Below are 22,064 nucleotides of genomic sequence, written 5' to 3' on the forward strand. Positions count from 1 at the left end.
AATTTAAATGACATGATATTTAAATAACAAGTATAACTAGCTACCTGTGTTAATTCTTTCAGTATATTCACAATTTAAGGACCCGTTCACACCAGGTGCATTGGGACTGCACCAGGCAACCTTGCCCAGCACAGCCCCAACCTAAGGCAAAAAGCCTGTTTCCTATCATGCCAGTTCACACAAACTCACAATAGTGGTGTGCATTGAAAGAATACAGCAGGGATATGCAATTAGCAGACCTCCAGCTGTTGCAGAAATACAAGTCCCATGAGGCATAGCAAGACCCTGACAGCCACAAGCATGACACCCAGAGGCAGAGGCATGATGGGACTTGTAGTTTTCCAACAGCTGGAGGTCCGCTAATTGCATATCCCTGGAATACAGCATGCAGTCCTTTTTTTCACAGCATGGTTTATATTAAAACCACTTTGTATTCAATAGTGCATTATTAAAATGAACAAATACATTTATATTTTGAATATAAGCAGTATAAATACCTGAATTTGACTTGGTTTTAGTCCCTGTGATAGGGAGAAGGAGCAGAAGGAGTGAGTCTGGTGTGCTGCAGTGCTCAAGCTAACAAGAAACACGCTAGTAGGAGGAGAGAGCAAAGTAGCAGAGCAATGAGCTAATAAGTCTGCTGCTTCTCTTTAAACTCTCCAGTCTCAAACTAGGGAGGGAGGGACAAGAACTTTAAGTTTAAAGGGTAACTCCACTTTTGTGGGGGAAAAAAAAATATAGCATAAACAACTGCTACACAAGTCATATTGTAAATGAATGTTCTCAGAAATGATCTCTCCTCTTCAATCTACAGCACTGTTTTTTTCTGTAAAATAAAAGGCAACCTGGAGACGCTCTGTACAGAGATGGTGAACAAAATGCCCCCCCCTCCAGAAATGTAATTTCCTGCTTGTGTGATTGCCAGAAGTCTACACTAGTCAGATTGTTTGTATCCCCTGCAACAAAAATTTATGTTGTGGTCATTCAGGTTCTTATCTAATCGTTTTTTTTAAATTAAAGATGTTTCCCGCTTAAACCACCACCTGTGGAAGGGAATTCCACATCCTTACCGCTCTTACAGTAAAGAGCCCTCTACGCAGTTTAAGGTTAAACCCCTTTTCTTCTAATTTTAGTGAATGGCCGCGTGTCTTGTTAAATTCCCTTTTGCTGAAGTTTTATCCCTATTGTGGGGTCACTAGTATGGTATTTGTACATTTAAATCATATCCCCTCTCAAGCTTCTCTTCTCCAGAGAGAATAGGTTCAGTGCTCACAACCTTTCTTCAAAACTAATATCCTTCAGACCCTTTATTAGCTTTGTTGCCCTTCTTTGAACTCGCTCCATTTCAAGCACATCCTTCTTGAGGACTGGTGCCAGAACTGGACAGCATACTCCAGGTGCAGCCGGACCAGAGTCTTGTAGAGCGGGAGAATTATCGTTTTATCTTCAATCCTTGTTATTTCTGCCCCACTCTTTCTGGTGTGCGGGGCCATCTGTGAATATGATATGCATGCACAGTTGTGCTGAAGGCCTCTTCCAGATCTTTGGACCCTACAGACACATGGCACATTTGGGCATGTGTGGGGTTCCTGCCACGCAAATGTGCACCGATGAGCCACAGGTCACAAAGTCCTGCGGCACACTGAGCATGTGCAGATTACCCACACCACGCATGCATCCATCAGTAGAACTGTCTCCAGCAATGTTTGATGTTGACATTCCAGGAGGCAGTGGGGGGGGGGGGGGGGGGGGGCACTATGCACAAGAAGGTCAAAATGTATCTAGAAAAAAGAAAGAACTGCGCTAACCACGAATACCCAAATGTGAGTAGGGTATGTATATGTGCCAGACCCACGATATGGGTCTTAGTGTCTTAATATCTCCAAGACCACCTCCAAAGTATAATGCAAACCATATACAAATAAGTGCAATTTAAATGCAAAAAAGCACCGGTGTGTTCGTGTATTCAGGCATAACACTAGGGTCGTTGGTTTGAATCCCAACCACGGCACTACCTGCCTGGAGTTTGCATTTTCTCCCTGTGCGGGTTTCCTCCGGATACTCCATTTTCCTCCCACACTCCAAAGACATGCTGTTGGGAGTGATATGTGGAATAACAGCCATAACCCTACCGCGTGAAAGATTCAGGATCGCTTGAGGAGGAATCGCTATCCGGATACCCTTTGACTATTGTCGCCTGTGGTGACCCTCTGTAACGGGGGGTCGCTTGGATCTGGTAAGAAGCCAATTCACTCATTCGGTGTTGGGAAAAGCACAGTACATCTTTGGAGAAGATTTCATTTTGTGTACTTATAACTCAGCTGTTTGAAGTTTGTCCTTCACTGCTGCACTCCACTTGAAGCTTTACTTCACTGGTGTTTGTTTACTATATGGACATTTTATTATTTTTTTGACATATGACTATATGGACATTATATAGGGTGTCTCTAAATATAATCTTTTTTTTTTCTTGATATTTCATTTATGTATAAAAAAAATTGCAAATATTTTTTCCATATTCTATTCTATTTTTTAACTCTTTATTTTTAGGAGTATATGCACTGAGTTTGATTTACTCATATTGTGTTTGGGGAACTCACACTCTTGACACGTATTTATGGTTTGTTTTTGCATTTAAATTGCACTTATTTGTATATGGTTTGCATTATACTTTGGAGGTGGTCTTGGAGATATTAAGACACTAAGACCCATATCGTGGGTCTGGCACATATACATACCCTACTCACATTTGGGTATTCGTGGTTAGCGCAGTTCTTTCTTTTTTCTATTTCTGTTTGGTGTATTCTTGGTGTACATTTTGAATTGCAGCTTCCGTTCAATACCATTTGTATTCCGTAGCGCAGTTTTTTCCCTTTTTTTCGCTTCAAAATGTATCTACTCGTGTGAGAGAGAAGAGGAGGAGCCAGATGAAAACAAAGTTATTTTATTGGGGAGAATATCCACTTTAACTGCTGCAAAGAAAAATCAGGTCAGACAGGGCTGTCCTGTGTGGGAGAGCTGTGTAAATCTCAGGACCGGATGGACAGAAATACAAGTACTTTGGCACATAAACAGCTCCTATATATGGATTTCCTCTGTGGATTTAGCTGTTTACCTAGAGTTCAGCTTTAAGTTTAACTTAATAAATCTGTTGTAATAACTTGGGTCTTTATAGTAGATGTAATAAACCATTTATGCTAAACACACAACATTTATCTTCATTTGGCAAACAGTTGTGTTTTATCAATGAATTAGGTGTGGCAAAGCAAGTATATTTTGAACTTATCTATACTTTATTCTTGCGTTTGAAAATGATCCTCACAGCCAGTGTAAATAAAGTGAATGAGGTCAGACAATAAATTATCAATTTAGCTGATAACTTTTGTTTACCTTTAAAGTCTATGAATACATAATTTTCCTGAGCAATAAATGGCAATGTGAGAAGAACAAATGTACTTTGGAGTAAGGAGAGGAATGCATGCATGTAGGTTTATGTCTGAATATCTCAGAGACAGACATTTGTGCATAGCAATGTAGGTGATACAGTTGTTTAATAAGGAGCAATATGCACAATGCAGAAAGCCAGCGCAGCCAATCATTATTCATATCTTATCCTTTAGGATTAAATCTCATTGTTGTTATGGATTACTGCACTTTGCTCATCACCCTTTCTCTTGTACCATTTGCATTCAAGCCCATATAGTCTTACACGTGTACATACATGTTGGGCTTCAAAGCCTCAGTGTAGGTAAAAATATTGCATTTAATATGAAGTGATTTTTGCACTGCTGTCTAATAGTGGAAATTGAAAGTTCTGTGACCTCTTCCATACCTTTCTGCAGTATTCTTCTAGGGTTGCAGGGGTTAATACAGCATTGGAAGTGTAATAGGCACTCATCAAGACTGCCTATTATTATTTATTATTATTATTATTATTATTATACAGGATTTATATAGCGCCAACAGTTTACACAGCACTTTACAATATAAAAAGGGAGGCAATACAGTTATAATACAATAAAATACAACAGGATTAAGAAGGCCCTGCTCAGAAGAGCCTACAATCTAATAGGGTGCGGCAGGTGGTATAAAAGGTTGTAACTGTGGGGAATGAGCTGATGGAGGTGGTAAAAGAATAATCAGAGACGTAATAGGCTTTCTTGAAGAGATGAGTTTTCAGGGATCACTTAGACCCCTTTCACACCAAGCGCTATAGCGTTAAAAATAGCGCCTGCAAAACGCCCTAAAGAAGCTGCACTATTGTGTGTAGTGTGAAAGCCCCGAGGGCTTTCACACTACAGCGGTGCGCTGGCAGGACGTCAGAAAAAAGTCCTGCCAGCAGCTTCTTTGGAGCGGTGAAGGAGCGGTGTGTTTACCGCTCCTCCACCGCTGCTGCCCATTGAAATCAACGGGGCAGCACTGTAATGCCGCCGGCAAAACGTCGCTATTGTGGCGTATTGCCGGCGGTTTTAACCCTTTCGCGGCTGCTAGCAGGGGGTAAAAGCGCCCCGCTAGCGGCCAAAATCCGCCGCAAATCCGGCGGTAAAACGCCGCAAAAAATAGCGGCGTTTTACCGCCGACGCAAGTTGCGGTGTGGTGTGAAAGGGGTCTTAAGGTAGCAAGATAGCCGGACAGGTGGAGGTAGTGAGTTACAGAGGATGGGAGAGGCTCTAGAGAAATCTTGAAGACGAGCATCAGAGGATGAGATGAGAGAGCTTGAGCGTAGAGGAGGTCTTGAGAAGAGCGGAGAGGACGATTTGGGTGATATTTGGAGACAAGATTGGTGATGTAGCTCGGGCTTTCTATGTTGTGGTTAGTATTTTGAATTTAATTCGCTGGGTGATTGGGAGCCAGTGTAGGGATTGGAGGATAGGGTTGGCAGACACTGAGCGGTTGGTAAGGTGGATAAGTCTGGCAGCAGCATTCATGATAGACTGAAGAGGGGATAGCCTATGGAGAGGCAGGCCAATGAGAAGGGAGTAGTCAAGGTGAAAGATAACAAGGGAGTGAATAAGGAGCTTGGTGGTTTCATTTGTTAAAAAGGGGCGAATTTTAGAGATGTTGCGGAGGTGAATTCTACAAACTTTTGACAATGATTGGACTTGGGGCTGAAATGACAAGTCAGAATCAGGGGCGTACCTAGAGCATTTGGCACCCGGGGCGGATCCTACATCTGGCAACCCCCCCAACTTTTAAATGAAAAAACACCCATCCATTTATTTTCCATTTTCTCAAGAATATTTATTGTATATAGCACGCACCTGGATTCTGCACCCTGTATATAGCACATATCTGCATTCTGCAACCTGTTTATAGCACGTGCCTTGATTCTGCACCCTGTATATAGCACATATCTGCATTCTGCACCCTGTATATAGCACGCACCTGCATTCTGCACCCTGTATATAGCACATATCTGCATTCTGCACCCTGTATATCACATGCGCCTGCATTCTGCACCCTGTATATAGCATGTGCCTGCATTCTACACCCTGTATATAGCACATATCTGCATTCTGCACCCTGTATATAGCACATATTTGCATTCTGCACCCTGTATATAGCACGCGCCTGGATTCTGCACCCTTGAGGGTAGGGACCGATGTCAGTGTGCAATGTACTGGGATAAGGACAATTGTAGACACTCACTCAGGTTGAACTGGATGGACTGGTGTGTTTATTCAACCTTACTAACTATGTAACTATATCTGCATTCTGCACCCTGTATACAGCATGCACCTGGATTCTGCACCCTGTATATAGCACATATCTGCATTCTGCAATCCCCCTCCCCCCATCAGATCAGCTACACTATACACATGGTAGGGGGGTGATGGATACAGCAATCACCCTGATCCCCCCCTCAGACCAGCCCAGGGGTAGACAATACTCCAGCCTCTTCTTGCATCAACCCCCCCCCCCCCCCAGTCAGCTACACTATACACATGGCAGGGGAAGGGGGACACAGCAATTACCCTGACCCCCCCCTCAGACCAGCACATGGCAGGGATGGACACACTCCTCCAGCCTCTTCTTACATCACCCCCCCCCCCCCCCCCAATCAGGTCACACAGCTACACAATACACATGGCAGGGGGAGGGAGTGGTGGACATAGCAATCCAAGTCACTGACCCCCCCACCTTAGACCAGCACAGGGGTAGACACAATTCTGCAGGGCAGGCTGCAGCCTCTTCTTACATCAATCCCCCCTGCTCACCACCTGGGGCTCTCAGTCGGCTAGGGAGGACTCTGTATTCACTGTGTGGAAGCAGCCGCCCCAGCGGAGAGAGATGACAGACACACACACACACACAGGCAGCAGCAGTGGTGGGTGGAGGCGGAGCTAGCAGGAGCGAATACAGTCACTCACTGAACAGTCTGGAACAGTCCATTGCGGCCACGGCGCTGGGGGGTGTTCTAAAAAAAAACTAAAGTGAAAATGAGCAACCAGAGACAGCAGGGATGCCCTTGAGATGATCTGACGGTGTCACCCTGACTCGGGTGCGGAACGCACCCCCATAGCAAAGTCACTCGGCCACTGACAACCCCCCAAAGTGTGCCACCCGGGGCGGATCGCACCCCCCGCCCCCCTATTGGTACGCCCCTGGTCAGAGTCTAGGATTACACCTAGTACCCTGGCATGAGGGGAGGGACTGATAGTTGTCTATGCCTGACTTTTCTGCCCCCCACCCCTCCTCCATTCATAGAAGCTGTACTATAGCTTCTATGAATGAAAAGTGATCTATAAATGGAGGACAGGCGGATGAATAAAAGATCTGCCTCCTCCATTTATAGATAGCTTTTCATTCAGAATTTGTTCTGCTGGGCTGGTCTGTGAATTGAGAACAGGCTGGGTTTGCCTCAAACCCACATACGGCCCAAACCCAAAACTCATCCCTAGATATGATGTGTTGTCCAAAGTATTTTATTTGTTGTAGTGTTTGTTATAATAGAGATCAGTATGTTCTCATCTGCTTTTTGCCTCTTAGTCCATACCTTAGAACATATGCCAGTTACTGTGGTCAAGGTTCGTGAAGCAGCATTACTTGCATGGCAGGAGGATGACGGTGTTAACATTGCAAGACCCTTACTCACTATTCTCAGTGAAGTGAGGAAACATTTCATTTAAGAAGGAGTGGCTCTAGTAAGTGGTTGCTCATTAAGAGGCAAAAATGTGAACCACAGAACAGCAGCTAGAAATCTGGGTGTAGAGTTTCACTCATCCAACTTGTCAGACAACTTTCCTTAAAACGTAACTTTGTATTATGAAGAGAGAAAAAAAAAAAAAGTTCTCAGACTAAATGGTGTTAAAAAAAAATGCAAATGTACAAAGCAGGTGAATGCTTAAGGCCCCATTTGCATCTGCTTATTTTTAGCGTGCTAAGTAAAAGTCCTGCTTGCTGCCTGCACCTTTGATTTCGTTTCTGGAAAAATGTGCATTATATAGAGTTCAATGGTAAGCCATGTAAAACATGCAATGTGCATACAACATGCCACACCTAAAATGTAAAGTATGAATGGGGATTAAAGTGAACCTCTGGCCAGGTCTATGGATTTTAATGGATTTACATAGACTTAATAAACAGTAAATTAGATATAAACAAGCACTCACAGAGCTATGTAGTTGCAGGCACTGTGCAGAAAATTATTCCCAAGGATCACAACAGAAGCATTGAGATCCTTGGGGCTGGGTTCACACTGCCGCACGGAGCGGCTGACCGCAGGGGTTTGGTACGTCTCTGTTCACCATTTCAGTCCGAATTTTTGGCTGAATTTGAACCTGAAATGGACCAGAAGACTCACACAACTCCTGTGCAATTTGCCCCGGAGCCACCCTGGAGATGTGTGAACTGGCTTCATAGAGAGTCTGTCACAATCTCCTGACATGCAAATTGAATGTGGGAAAAACCTGCATCCAATTTGCCATAGTATGAACCCAGCTTGAAGGATAAGAGCTCTATAAAGTGGGACCAAAGCTACTCCTCTCAAATGATGTTGACATCCAAGAGCTGTCATATTGCTGCTGACATCTTCACCTGGTCTTATTCTGAGTTTATCGTCCATTTTCATTGGCTAACACAGGATAATATGAGATGCATGCATGTGCATGGAAATTGTTTCATCCTTGAACCTATGGATGCCAAGATGTCATACTTTGCGCATGCACAGCTAAGTGTACAATCTACAGACATTTGTTAGCAAGCAGGTAAGAGACATACAAAGTTTCTTCTGCAACAAAAGCTTTCCTCCAATCATTTTTTTTTTAACACTAAAGTTTCATTTTAAAACAAAGTGCATTTCCCCCCTCTCTTCCCTAACATAAACTAGCCCACACATTACTTCCTAGATTCATACTAACCTTGATATGGTGAGCATGGCCTCCATTGTTTGCCTACATCTTCAGCCAAACTTATTCTGTGTCCTGGTTGTGCCTATGAAGCAGATACTTATAGCATACCTCTCAACTTTTTGAGATGGGAATGAGGGACACCAATTATCAAAGCTATGTAGGGATAGGACACACCCCAACCACACTAAACTAAAGTAGAATTATACAAAACAAAACAAAAAAAAATATTGGTAAACCTATACCAGTTTTTTTTACCACTACTATTCCTTTATATTGGCTTTTGAAATTCACAAATGCAGCAATTTAGAAATTGGATGAAAAGTTTAGCGCTGGAAAACACTTTTTAATAGCTACAAAGTGCATTTTTTATACAACGATATAGATCAGACCAAAATGAGGGACAAATGAGGAGGAAAGAGGGACAGCCCCTACATATCAGGGACAGTTGGGAGCTATGCTTATAGACATTTATGAGGAAACCTGAGAATGGAGATACTAGATGCTTTTTTTCATTTTTTTTGCTATCTCAGCAGCTCAGTTCACCTTCCTTCCTACTCCTAGTCCCAGTAGATTCATACCTATGCATTTTTCGTGCTTTTTGCATTTTGCAGATTTGCACTACAGAAGGTGTTCCATAGGAAACCATGTTAAATGGACGTAGTACAAATATGCAAGATGCAAAAAGCACTAAAACTGCGTAGGTGGGAATCCAACCTTAATCTCCTATGTAAACACAGAACAGGAACGAGAGAGAAGGTGGAGCTGAGCTACCTGAGATAACTTGGATGATATCATTGCTTCTGCTGTAAACTTTGAGAATGAATTGATACACAGGGCCTGCAGCTACAGAGGCCAATACTAAGAGCCGGTTCACACAGGGGCAGCACGACTTGCAGCGCCACTCACAGAGGCGACCTGCATACGACTTCAGCGGGGGCTTGCAAAATGACTTCTGTATAGAAGTAAATGCAAGTCGCCTGAAGTCACCTCAAAAGTAATACAGGAACCTTTATCTAAGTCGGAGCGACTTGAGTCGCTCCAATTAGAACGGTTCCATAGTACAGAACGGAACGCGACTTGTCAGGCGGCTAAGTCACCTGAGAAGTCACCCCGGTGTGAAGCGGCTCTAAATGTCAATATCCTACTCTGGTTGCATTTCCACTTTAACATGTAAATGTAGGAAAATTTCCTTCCTGCTTCAAATTATTATTTACCAAAGAACTAAAACTGGCCATACATTTTATTTCTTCAACTTGGGCCTGAATGTGGAAAAAATATAACAGATTCCCCCATCCACATAAACAAGGGGGATGGAGGAATTTCCCCCCACTGGAACATTGTTTTCTGACTGCTGCTGATTGAGGAAAAGTTTCCAACATGTCCCTACGACAGATGTTTCCCAAACTATTGACTTCTGTTAAGTCGGGTGCCACGCACTGATCAGTGTATGACCAGCCTAACTGTAATCCTAGCCTGTGTTTCCTTTCCAATATCCAGTCTAGACAATTAAAAATTATGTGTTTTCACTTGGATTAGTGATACAGTAAGCAAAAATAAACAATACTCTTGTTAATAGTATTAATAGTAACATTACTCAAAGAAATAATGAGCCACATAGAGCTTCCAAACATCGATATACAAATAGAATTTATGTAAGCTGCTATTTGCATATAATTTGGCACACCTCCACCCCTATATGAAAATGCCTGGGCTCGCTGCTAGGTAGCTTGGTCACAGAGAATCAAGTTGTGGCATGAGGGTTGGGCATTGGGTCTATTCTCCACTACCAGGAAGTTGGAAAACTGCAGGAAGCTCACTGCATTTTTGAATTGAAAGTGTTTGCAGCAACAGCTGCGTGCTAACAGCTTATTCTAGAAGACACGTTCTGCTCTCTGTGTTTTTACAATACCTTTTATATGACTTTTGAATCACCCTGAGAGTCAGAATATTTGGATTCAGCACCATTTTATTGATATGAACATTTTAAGGATATTTTGTTTTTATATAGCTTTTATGGACATATTTTGTTATATTGTTTACTTGAGATAATTACAGTATGTTTTACTTTTTATTGATTTTTAGCCCTGAAGAAGGTGGAGGCTCTTTTCCCAAGAAACGCGTTGGATGTATTTGAATCCTTTTAACTAGTAAATGTTTCAAAAAGGCTTTCAAGTGAGATGAACTTTTTTTAAGCACACCTCAATACACAGCTAAGAAGGTACAAGACGACCTAGCTGGCAATTAGTGTTCAAGTTTAGCCCACAAGTGTTTAGTAATGTTGAGGTCAGGGCTGTGGGCTAGCCACAACAGTTCCTCAACACAAAATTAATCAAACCATGTCTTTATATTGGAATGAGCAAGCCACACTACAATGATGTCACAACTTTAAAAAAAATGTCAGTAACATAAATATATGGCAAGACGTCCCGCCTGTCTACCACCACGCTAACATATTTTGTCAGAAAAGGGCTGGTTTTATACACAGGGGCAGATTCATTCTAGAACCCAGACTGTTACTACAGTGTTGGAAGTGTACAGTTGTCTAAGATGTTCTTTTTGCTGTAGCATCTTGTATTACCTGTACACAATTTTATTACACTGTTGAATATCTGGCATAGCCATAATAGCCATTAAGCTGGGCAACAGTTATGACTATTATTAGTTATGACTATGTAGCAAAATACATATATAAAAGGCAGAGCCTGGCACAGTCAAAACTTTATATGGATCATTGTAATTTTAAAAGCAACATGTTTTTATACGTCATTCTTAAATATCCGAGAAGGAATGCTTAAAGTATCTTGTCTGGCATGTTTAGGTGACTTTTCTCACAGATCTACAGTATGCTAACTATTAATTGTCTGAGTTTCTGTATACAAAAAAAATATATTTTCATGTAATTTTGCTCTCTATATACTACAGAGTGTATATTAGCTTAACATTTTTATTTAAATGTAATTGTATTGTTTGATAGGTTTATTTAACCACCTCAATACTGGACACTTTTACTAGACATGTGCGGTTCATTTTGTTCTGAATTAAAATGTGGACAAATTTTCGGTATTCGGAAATTCAGATGCATCCGAATTTCTCTATTAGTATAATACCAAATTTAAACGAATCCAAAATAACGAAATTTGAATACAGACGAAATTCGAATTTGAATCGTTTTTTTGAATACTTTTCGAATACTTTCGAGTTTGAATAGTTTTTCAATTTCCAAAGAGAATAAAATAGAATAGAGAATAAAAGAATAGATTTTTTTTTCTAGTCTATTCCCTATTGTATTTGATTATTTTTGGAAATTGGAAAATGATTTGAATTAAAAAAACTATTCGAATTTGATTTGAAAACTTTTCAAATTCCAAAACTATTCGAAATTGATTTGAAAACCTTTTGAATCGATTTGAAAATGAATAAATTAAACAAATTAAACAAATTTAACTAAATGAATTTATATAAAAAACATGTCTAACTTTTACCCTCTTCCTGCCCAGGTAACTTTTCAGCTTTCAGCGCTGTCACACTTTGAATGCCAATTACTCAGTCATGCAACACTACCGAAATTATATTTTTATCATTTTTTTAAACAGATTTTTTTTTTGGTATTTAACCATCACTGGGGTTTTAAGTTTTTGCTATATAAGCAAAAAAATACCAACAATTAACAAATCTTAATTTCTGTTAGAAAATTTTGCAAATCTTTCTTCATAAATTTAGGCCAAAATTTATTCTGCTACATTTCTTTGGTAAAAATAACCCAAATCAGTTTATATTATTTAGTCTGCGTGAAAGCTATAGCGTTTACAAAACCATTGTATATACAGTATATCTGAAAATTGATCAACCCTGATGAACTAATGGCCTAGCTAATTTCTAGAGGACCTAAAATACCAGGACAGTACAAACAACCCCCAAATGCCCCCTTTTTTCAAAGCCCAATGTATGTAATAAGGGAGTCACAATATTTTGAAAAATTAAGAAATTACATTTTTTCACAATCTCTTTTTTTTTTTTTTTTTTTTTTACATACTGTCATGCCACCAGAGCAGTACAGCATGATCATATGACTGGTGTGGCAGTGATCACCGCCATTACTAGTAAAATAAAAAGAATAAATAAAAATGCCATAAATCTTTCCCCTTCTTTGTAGACACCATAAATTTTGTGCAAACCAATAAATATACGCTTATTGCGATTTTTATTACTAAAAATATGTACAAGAATACATATTGGCCTAAACTGAGGAAAAAATTTGCTTTAAAAAAAAAAATTGGGGATATTTAATATAGCAAAAAGTACAAAATATTGTGTTTTTTTCAAAATTGTCTCACCTTTTTTGTTTATAGTGCAACAAATAAAAACCGGAGAGATGATCAAATACCACCAAAAGAAAGCTCCATTTGTGGGAAAAAAAGGACATCAATTTTGTTTGGGTACAGTGTCGCACAACCGCGCAATTGTCAGTTAAAGGATGCAGTGACGTATCGCAAAAAATGGCCTGGTCATTGAGCAGCCAAATCCTGTGGGGCTGAAGTGGTTAACCACTTGGGATCCGCGCTATTGCCAAATGACGGCATTAGCGCGGATCTACTTTTCCGGGACTACGTCTATTGACGTCGTCCCGGGTACGAGCGGCCTGCGCGCGCCCTGAGGGGCGCGCGCGGCGCGCTCTGTGATCGGCGAGTCCGTGAGACTCGCCTGATCACCGATCCGTGTAAGGGGTCGATCCCGACCCCTTATCACGTGATCAGCTGTCAGCCAATGACAGCTGATCATGTGATAGAACGGAGCCGGTAATCGGCTATTATTCCTCCTCGCGCTGACAGCGCGAGGAGAGAAAAAAAAAGCCGATCACCGGCGGCCGTGATCGGGACATCAGTCCCGATCACGGCCAGCAATACAGCTGACCACCTGCCCCCTGCCAGTGCCCACCTGCCCACCGCAGTGCCATCCTGAATAAAAGTAAGTGCCCCCCATCAGTGCCACCCAGCAGTGCCCATAGTGCCCACAGTGCCACCCACAGTGCCACCCACAGTGCCACCCACAGTGCCCACAATGTGCCTCAAAGGTGCTGCACCCCAGTGCCGCCCATCAGTGCCCAGCAGTGCCGCCCATCAGTGCCCAGCAGTGCCGCCCATCAGTGCCCAGCAGTGCCACCTATCAGAGCCACCTATCAGTGCCACCTATCAGTGCCCATCAGTCCCATCTATCAGTGGTACCTATCAGTGCCCATCCGTGCCACCCATCCGTGCCACTTATCCGTGCCACCCATCCATGCCATCTTATCTGTGCCCATCTTTGCCCATCAGTGCCGCCTTATCTGTGCCCATCGGTGCCGCCTTATCTGTGCCTATTAGTGCCGCCTTAACTATGCCTATCAGTGCCCACCAGTGCAGCCTATCAGTGCCCACCAATGCAGCCCATCAGTGCCCACAAATGCAGCCATCAGTGCCGCCTAATCAGCGCACTTCAATGAAGGAGAAAAATGACCCGTTTGCAAAAATTTATAACAAACTATTAAAACCTGATTTTTTTTTTTTTTTTTTTTTGCATCTTTTTTTGTTTGTTTAGCAAAAAATAAAACTCCGAGCTGTAACTAAATACCACCAAAAGAAAGCTCTATTTGTGGGAAAAAAATGATAAAAATTTCATTTGGGTACAGTGTTGTATGCCCGCGCAATTGTCATTCAAAGTGCATCAGCGCTGAAAGCTGAAAATTGGTCTGGGACTGAGGGGGGTTTAAGTGCCCAGTAAGCAAGTGGTTAAACATTTGTTTTTTTATATAGAAATATTTTCTCTTTTTTTAGACCCCTTTCACACTGAAGGTGTTTTTCAAGTATTAAAGGGCTAAAGCTGTAAAGCCCCTGAAAAATGCCTCCCCTGCAGCCCCAGTGTAAAAGTGCTTTCACACTGAAGATGTGCGCTTGCAGGACGTTAGGAAAAGTCTTGCAAGCAGCATCTTTGGAGCTGTTTAGGATGCATTTAACCCTGTCTTGGGCAGCTAGCGCTGCTAAAATGACGGTAAAGCGCCACTAAAACTAGCGATGCTTTACCGCTAACGCAGCCATATTGTTAGTATGAAAGGGCTCTTACAGTGTTTTTATTTTACATACATACAGTGTCACCATGGTGAATTGCTGGGAGGAGGTGACCAGGATTTTTGTTTTTGTTTCACCACACAATGCTTATCACAACTTTTGTATAGCTAGGTGGGACGGATATTCCGTATCTTTTATAAGTGCTTATTGAGTGACATGTGTTGTGTCTAAGGATGCAAGGGGTCCTTGCCTTCAATGAAGGAAAAAGAACAAACTTTGGTTTAACCCGATATATCTTTATTAAAACAATTGGTAGAAAAAGTGTATCATTGAAAGGAAAACATAAACAATAGAAAATTGCACCTGGTAAAAACGTACAACGTTGTAACTTAAAAACACATGCCCATGAGCTCAGCCATATCCAAGGCCGCGTACACACGCGCGGACTGTTCGCCCAACTTTGTCCGTCCAACAGTTTCGGCAAACAGTCCGCTCAAACTTAGCATGGACGGACATGGCCACACACGACGGACGAACAGTTTGCTGAAACCGTGCGCGATGACGTGAACGGCACGTACGACGGGACAAAAAATACGACGTCCAATACACTGCATTATAGCTTTTGGCGTGAAAATCCTTTCTGAGCATGCGCGCAACTTTGTTTGACGAACAAGCCTACACACGGGCGGACTGTTCGCTCAAACAAGGTTTCAGCGGACAGTTTTTCGGAAATTCCGAAAAACCTTGTCCGTCCAACTGTCCGCTGAAACTGTCCGCTGAAAGCCCACACACGAGCGGACTGTCCGCCCAAACACTGTTCAGTGGACAAAGTTGGGCGAACAGTCCGCCCGTGTGTACGCGGCCCAAGTCATCCACACATAATGCTTATGTACATCAGACAAGGTGCGTGCTGGAAAACCTTTGTAGCACAGACCGGTATCCAGGGACATCGGGAGGGGGTGGTTAGTGGGGGCTGAAGCCCCGAATGTGACCCCGAAAAGCCCAGAGTCTATGGAATTCTGCATTCCATTGTTAGCCCCGAGCGCCGGCCGCCAAGACTGATCTGATCGCCAGTCGGGCCGAAAGTATCCGAGTGCCATAGTGGCCGAAAGTGGCCGAGTGCCATAGTGGCCAAAAGTGGCCGAGTGCAATAGTGGCCGAAAGTGGCCGAGTGCCGTAGGTCCCGCCTTCTGGAGCCTGCAGCGCCAATGCCAGAACCGCAGGATGTGTGAAGTGACATCCATCTTACCCTGCAGGCTCCAGAAGGTGGGGACGCTACATAACCCTCTCGGCTGGGCGACTCTCTTGGGTCACACAACCCCACTACCCAGCCCAAAAAAAAAAAGACGCGCCACTCCCTCCCCAGTTCATGGACTTCGGGCTGAAGCCCCTGGTCTTTTTGCCACCTAGCAACGCCCCTGCCGGTATCCGTATTGTGCTTAACTATGGACCTCCAGACTCCCTATTTGCCTTTAAAGCTACTGCATTTGGCATTTACAGTATTAAAAAGGCATTGATCATCACAGACAAATAAATGCAATTTTGGGCTGGAACGTGTCCCTGCCAGGAAACGAACAAGGCGGGTTCGGTCTCTTGGTGTAGCACTATCAGTCATAGAAATGGTACAGCAGTGGAATGCAGCACGTGGTGATGTAGCAATGTGACTTGAGTCTAGGAGGAACAGATCTGCATTAAGCCTTTTCATTATTCAGCACCATGTTTCCATAAAACATTTAAGATAGCACCGCATGGGAGTTAAGTAGAAGGATATAGTCAGTTGAGTCAAAGCACAAAGCCTCAAAAGGTGTTCAGGCTGTGATTGCTTGCTGGGTATACCAGCTTGAAAAAGACTCACTGTTTGCACGAAAATGAATTGATCCTTGATTGCAGGGGCAATGTGGTGAATCCAGAGTCCTTTGCAGGGGTCTGTGGGTATGCAGGGTTGTGAATCTTTGTATTCTTAGTCCTGGTGAAGCACACAAGGTGTCATCCACTCAAAACTGGCATGAGGCCATCTAATGCCGGTTTCCAGTTGTTTGCGGTCTTCCGGTTTGCGGAGACAGGGTGAGGGCTAAAGGGTGATGAAAAACCCACTGGGCCCCCATGGAGGTGCCTTGTATTTGTCTGTAGTAAATGCCCAGAAAAGGCAAAATGTAGCATATCAAGAATAAACTCATTCTGAGGCCCCATACGTAGAAATTTCTGGTCAAGAAAGTGTGCTACTGTTCCCAAACTCCTTACATGGGGTATGAATGTATATATGTATAAAGAGACTCTACATCAATGCCTACCAGGAGAGTTCCAGGGATACAGTAACTTCTTACATTTTTGCTAATACGTCAAGGGTGTCTCTGGTGTATGAGGGTTACTCAGAGACCATTTTTTTCAGTAGGGCATCTAGGTATCTTCCATTATGTAGATGGTAGGAGTATTAAACGTCTTTACTTTCAGGTACTCATACTCATTCCTAGAGGAAAAAGGCCGGCTTCCTGTGCAAGCATAAGTTTAAAGTTTAGTTAATTAATTATGGAGGTAAAGGGGTTAGTAGGGAGTTTTTCATAGGTGGATAGGTCATTTACTTGCCTTTTTATCTAGTTTTCATAGTATTCTGTTGAGAGTAATACCACATTACCCTCGCTTTTCTTGATGACCAGATTTGGTGCCTCCTTCAGCTCTCGTAAGGCCCGGTGTTGTTCATGGTCCAGATTGTCTTTTCTTCCTTATTGCTAATTCACCTTGGTAAGATCAGCTTGAACAAGGTCTAAAAACACCCCCCAACCATCTATTTTTAGGGAAAGGGAGCATTTTTTGTTGATTTTATAAGTAGGTTTTTATAAGTAGGTTTCCATGGTCTAGAAGGAGTAGGGGTAGGTTGGTCATTGCCCTCACTTTCAGTTAATAGGGAGGTGAGTATATCTAGAGCCTCGTCATCTTGGGATTCAGTTGGAGAGTTCCCATCTACCTCTTGGGTAGGTCTTTGATGTAACTGTAATCTTTATATACCTCAAACTCATTCATTGACCTGGTAGGTGAGTAGGAGAGTCCCTTTTCAAGCAATTTTCTATGTCTATCTTCTAATTTAAATTCCAAGAGGTTAATAATAGTCTTGGAGTGTTCATAAAGATAAGGATTTAGAGGAATAGTGTCTAATGATGATGGGAAGATTATCTCGGTCATCTCCCCTGGCTCCGGGTATTGGCCCTGGTTGTTTCTTCTCTGTCCCCAGCACTTCTGTATTTTCCTTTGCCTCCTGTTCCTCTTGTGGACTTTAGGATCCCTTTGGTGGTAGTTGTTGCCTCCAAAGGTGACCGTTCTTGTTCTAAAAAACCCACTGTTCTTTCTGTGTCTTCCTCACTCTCTGAGGTATTTGGTGCTCCTCTGGTTAAGGAGCGTGACCATTGATGACCTTTTCTCAAGGTGCTTCATTACGGACACTCCATGAGCAATACATTTCTGCTTCCATTTGGTTAAAAACCGTTCATTGTGCAGATGTTCTGCTGGAATGACATACTCACGTAAACCTTGGGGAATTGAACCTTTAGCAATGTAGGATTGTATAGATAGAATATCGAATTTCCTGTTTAGTTGATTTATTGTAAGCTTTTTATGTAGTTGAAATACGTCTTTTATTGATAAGGAACTCAACCTAATTAGGTGAGGCGGTAAAGAGGACACCTGAACTGACCAATGATATTGAAAACAATGATTATCACAATGATGATCTGATCACTGTTTTAAGTACTCGTGTGTGATTGGCCCCTGTACCATATGATCACTGTGACCAATCACAGAGATCAAAATGGTACACAATAAATGGCTATGAATGAAAGCCATTGTGTACTATTAACATGTGATCATCATGATTGGTCACAGTGATCGGCCTGGTACAATGATCTTTCTTCCACTGGGTCACAGCGGATGACAGATCGTGCTGCTGTGCACTAATTAGGGTGCGCACAAGGCACATTTCTGGAGGATGTTGTCCACCCAGGAATAGAAAGCCCCCCCCCAGCAGTCATTTTACAATAGTCCATACGGAAAGTGGTTAATTAGCACAGGATTGTATAGTGAAGCAGAATAAAAGCATAAGCATGTTTTATTAACATTTTTATAAGAATAAACATTATCTAAAGGAAACTATCCTTCTTCATGTATATATTAATTTACAGAATATAACACAGATGTACACATATCTTATGATAATTTATAAGCACAGCAGTTCCAGAGGAAATGCTGGGCAAAATGTCAGTGATATTTCTGGCAATAGGCTCATAGCCTCTAGATAATAATAAAAGTTTCCTGTCCCAATAAACGGATATTAGAAAGCAGCATTTTGTTGGCATTTGGTAGCTGGCAACATTGTAACATTAGGCAATCAAAATGAACAGATGTACTGTAAGATATCCCCTTTTAATTGGCAAGAAGGTCATATCAAAATTTGTATCTACAACAATTTAGCTATTAAAAAAATTTAACTTGCATCACATTTGGTTTGGGTTGGATTTTAGGCCAGGTGTGGGCTAATTCCAAGAGCTAATAAGCTTACAAAAACTATAACTGGAACCTACATTTAGGCCTCCCTGTCTTATGTTGGATTCACATTGCAGGAATGTGCACTAAAACCCTTGTCTTTACAGGCACGTTCAATCTACATAGCATTCCCAATGCAAATATACAGTAGACTCTACACACAGCTGTGTAGTTTTTTCCACACAGTGAAGTGTATTAAAAGACCATTCAAAATAAATATGCCACTTTAACACAATGTGTTGCAGTACATAAAAATGAATGTATTAGTGTACACAAAGTAGATTGGACTATTTGCCCCTGCAATAAAAAATAATAATTTTTGTGTCATAGGGATAGATTCTAGTCAACAAAACAGTTCAACATGGATGGCAGATGTATTGATTAGCCAATGCTGTCAGTCAAACACTGTCAACATACTGACAAGAAAAGAGCACATGCATGAGCTTATTATTTTGTTGCTACTTATAACTTCTTTTCTAGTGAGGATAAAATATTTAAATTATCAAAAACTCTATAGTTCATTTATTTTAGATTATAATGCAATCTGTCTATATATATATATATATATATATATATATATATATATATATATATATATATATATATATATATATATATATATATATATATATATATATATATATATATAGATATATATTAGGAATAGTGTCCCAGATGTACAGTTAGTGCGTACTTTTGTGTGCAAACTCATAGTTACATCAACACTTGTCAAAAAAGGTGCAGAATTGGTCTGGTTACCACAATCCCATGCATTGCAGGAAATTTATTATGCAGAAATATTATCCATGAGAACTTGGGATAACAGCACCAGTACAGAATGGAAATGAAAAAAACAACTATTTTATTACTTGCTTCCAACTCTCGCAAATATGATTTCCCATAAACAAGCAAACACATATTGTAATGAAAAACACCCCGTGACTCCACATTTGTATAGTTCCAATAGCATTAAAATGTGAAAAGGAGACTAAAGCTCCACCTATTTGCTTTAGAGACCCACATATATATATATATATAGTTATTTTGAGCAAATTTATACTGTTAAACAAGCTGTACACTCACTACTTAATGAAAAGCTATAATAAAGTATATATAGATATACTAAAATATTTATAAAAATGTGAGGGTGTACTCACTTTTGTGAGATCGTGTATATCTATCCTGTTTTACCATTAGCGTTTCTGTTTGTCCTATGTGATATTGTGTAGCAAATAAGCTACTGGTAAGCAGGCTAGTCTGCATTTTTCTACACAACGTATAATTTTGTGGGGAATTTCAATGTCTGTAAATTAGGCAATAAATATTATGCTGTTTATTTAATTCACAGCTTTATACTACCCTTACTCTTTACATAGTTAAGCGACCCTAAAGTCTTTTATGCAGAGACAGGAATCGTTATTTTTGATGTGCCAACACTGCCATAATCGAATCTGGTTTATAAAGAAAGTGCAATCTACATTTTAATATTTGTCCAAACATGAATAACTAACTACAGCTCTCCCAAAGCAAAACAAACTACCGTATTACAAAAAAGTATTCTGTTGACCACAGAAGTAAACATACAATTGTTTTCATCTTAATAAGGCGTGGGAAAACACGAGCACTGAAAAAACTGTCTTTGCGAGGGACAGCGACGGAGACAATGGGAAGGCTCTGGTTCTGTCTATAGTCTATATGTATGTTCTATAGTCATGTATGATATTTCTGCTCTCTTTTGTTCTCTATGCTGTACTTCTATACCTCTATTGTCCTTTGTCATCTATATTGTTACATATAAATCTCTTTTTTTCTTTAAAGGAAAATATACTATATATACACACACAACTATTTTACATTTCATATGGATCCATTGGATTTCACATGATTTTGTTTTTGTCTATATTTCCTTTCACTGTTACAAAATAAATAAGAAAATGATTTGTGCTTGGGAACAGCTCTGGGGTTACACAAAAGAGTTGTGTAGTTGATTTCAAATAAGGCAAATTACATTTGTGTAAGTAAGCGTGCTATGCATTACAAATACAAGTAAAAAAATGAGCGTTGTGAATACTAAAAGGTACAGAGATAAGGTGAAAGGATAAGGAACTGAACAAGGAAAAGCAAAATTAGTTTGAGAGCAAGTTACACTTTGTACCTGTTATACAATGAAGACCAGAAGCACTAATGCAAGGGTTTCCCATGAAATCCTCATTGTTTTTGTGTGTTCTAGGCTCAAAGTTACACAGTTCTATAAGAGAAATTGTTAATATAAAGGAATCCTACCTGTACGTCAGTGGAAAAAGGTCCTGACAGACCTGTATCTAACTCAGCTGCCAGAGCCACAATGTGCTGACTTCCTTGGATCTTACTAAGGTGTGTCCAAGAAATACCTTAACAGGTTGTGCCTTGTTAAGATTGAGGCAGAGACTGCGAGAGAGGGGGTTGGAGCTAAGGAGAAAGTACAAAACATGCTTTAAAACTTTCTGTATTTCCTGTGTCTCCAGGAAAACACAAAAAATACATTTTAACTTGAGATCCCCCTAACAGCTGCTCTGAACGGAACCCCTATAAAGTACTACTGGCAATCTACATCTGCAAAAGGCTTTTTGATTTTCCTTGTTAAAAATTGGCGACTGTCATTATGAAACAACAGCTAATATCACAAATAGAAGTAAATATTTGTTTATCCTAATAGAACTTGAATGGACACATATTTCGTTTGGGGTGGAGCTTTTCCATAAGCACCCAGGTGCTAATGCTGACGTAAGATATAATGTAATGATCTTGTATTATCAAAGCGGGGCTGTGTGGCTGCATTCATGCATATCTTTTCTGTAAAGAGGTATTTTTCAACTTTTTTTTACAATATGGAACCCTTGAAACAACTTTTGAGTCCCGGGAAGCCACTGCTTTTAATTAACCACGTCAGCCCACGGAAGATTTTCCCCCTTAATGACCGGGCCATTTTCTGCGAGACGGCACTGCACGGACACATGGTGTTGTACCCAAACAAAACTTATGTCCTTTTTTCCCCCACAAATAGAGCTTTCGTTTGGCGGTATTTGATCCCCTCTGTGGTTTTTGTTTTTTGCGCTATAAACAAAGTTGCAATAGGCATATATTGATTGGTTTGTGCAAAAGT

At 41.1% G+C, this 22,064-nt stretch overlaps 1 protein-coding gene across 2 annotated transcripts in view; it reads right to left on the reverse strand.

Annotated features, from left to right (window-relative positions):
• Positions 1-21,363, reverse strand: part of GJB3 (gap junction protein beta 3) — a 43,382-nt gene extending 22,019 nt beyond the window's left edge. The window contains exon 1 of one of the 2 annotated variants that reach the window (XM_077481913.1): positions 21,206-21,363. The gene's annotated coding sequence lies outside the window, so the exon portion shown is untranslated. The other variant, XM_077481914.1, reaches the window with a different exon arrangement.
• Positions 21,364-22,064: the final 701 nt, after the last annotated feature.

Source organism: Lithobates pipiens, unplaced genomic scaffold (genome assembly GCF_037356315.1).
Source record: "Lithobates pipiens isolate NorthernLeopardFrog02 unplaced genomic scaffold, aLitPip1_a1.2 Scaffold_16, whole genome shotgun sequence".
NCBI classification, from domain to species: Eukaryota; Metazoa; Chordata; class Amphibia; order Anura; family Ranidae; genus Lithobates; species Lithobates pipiens.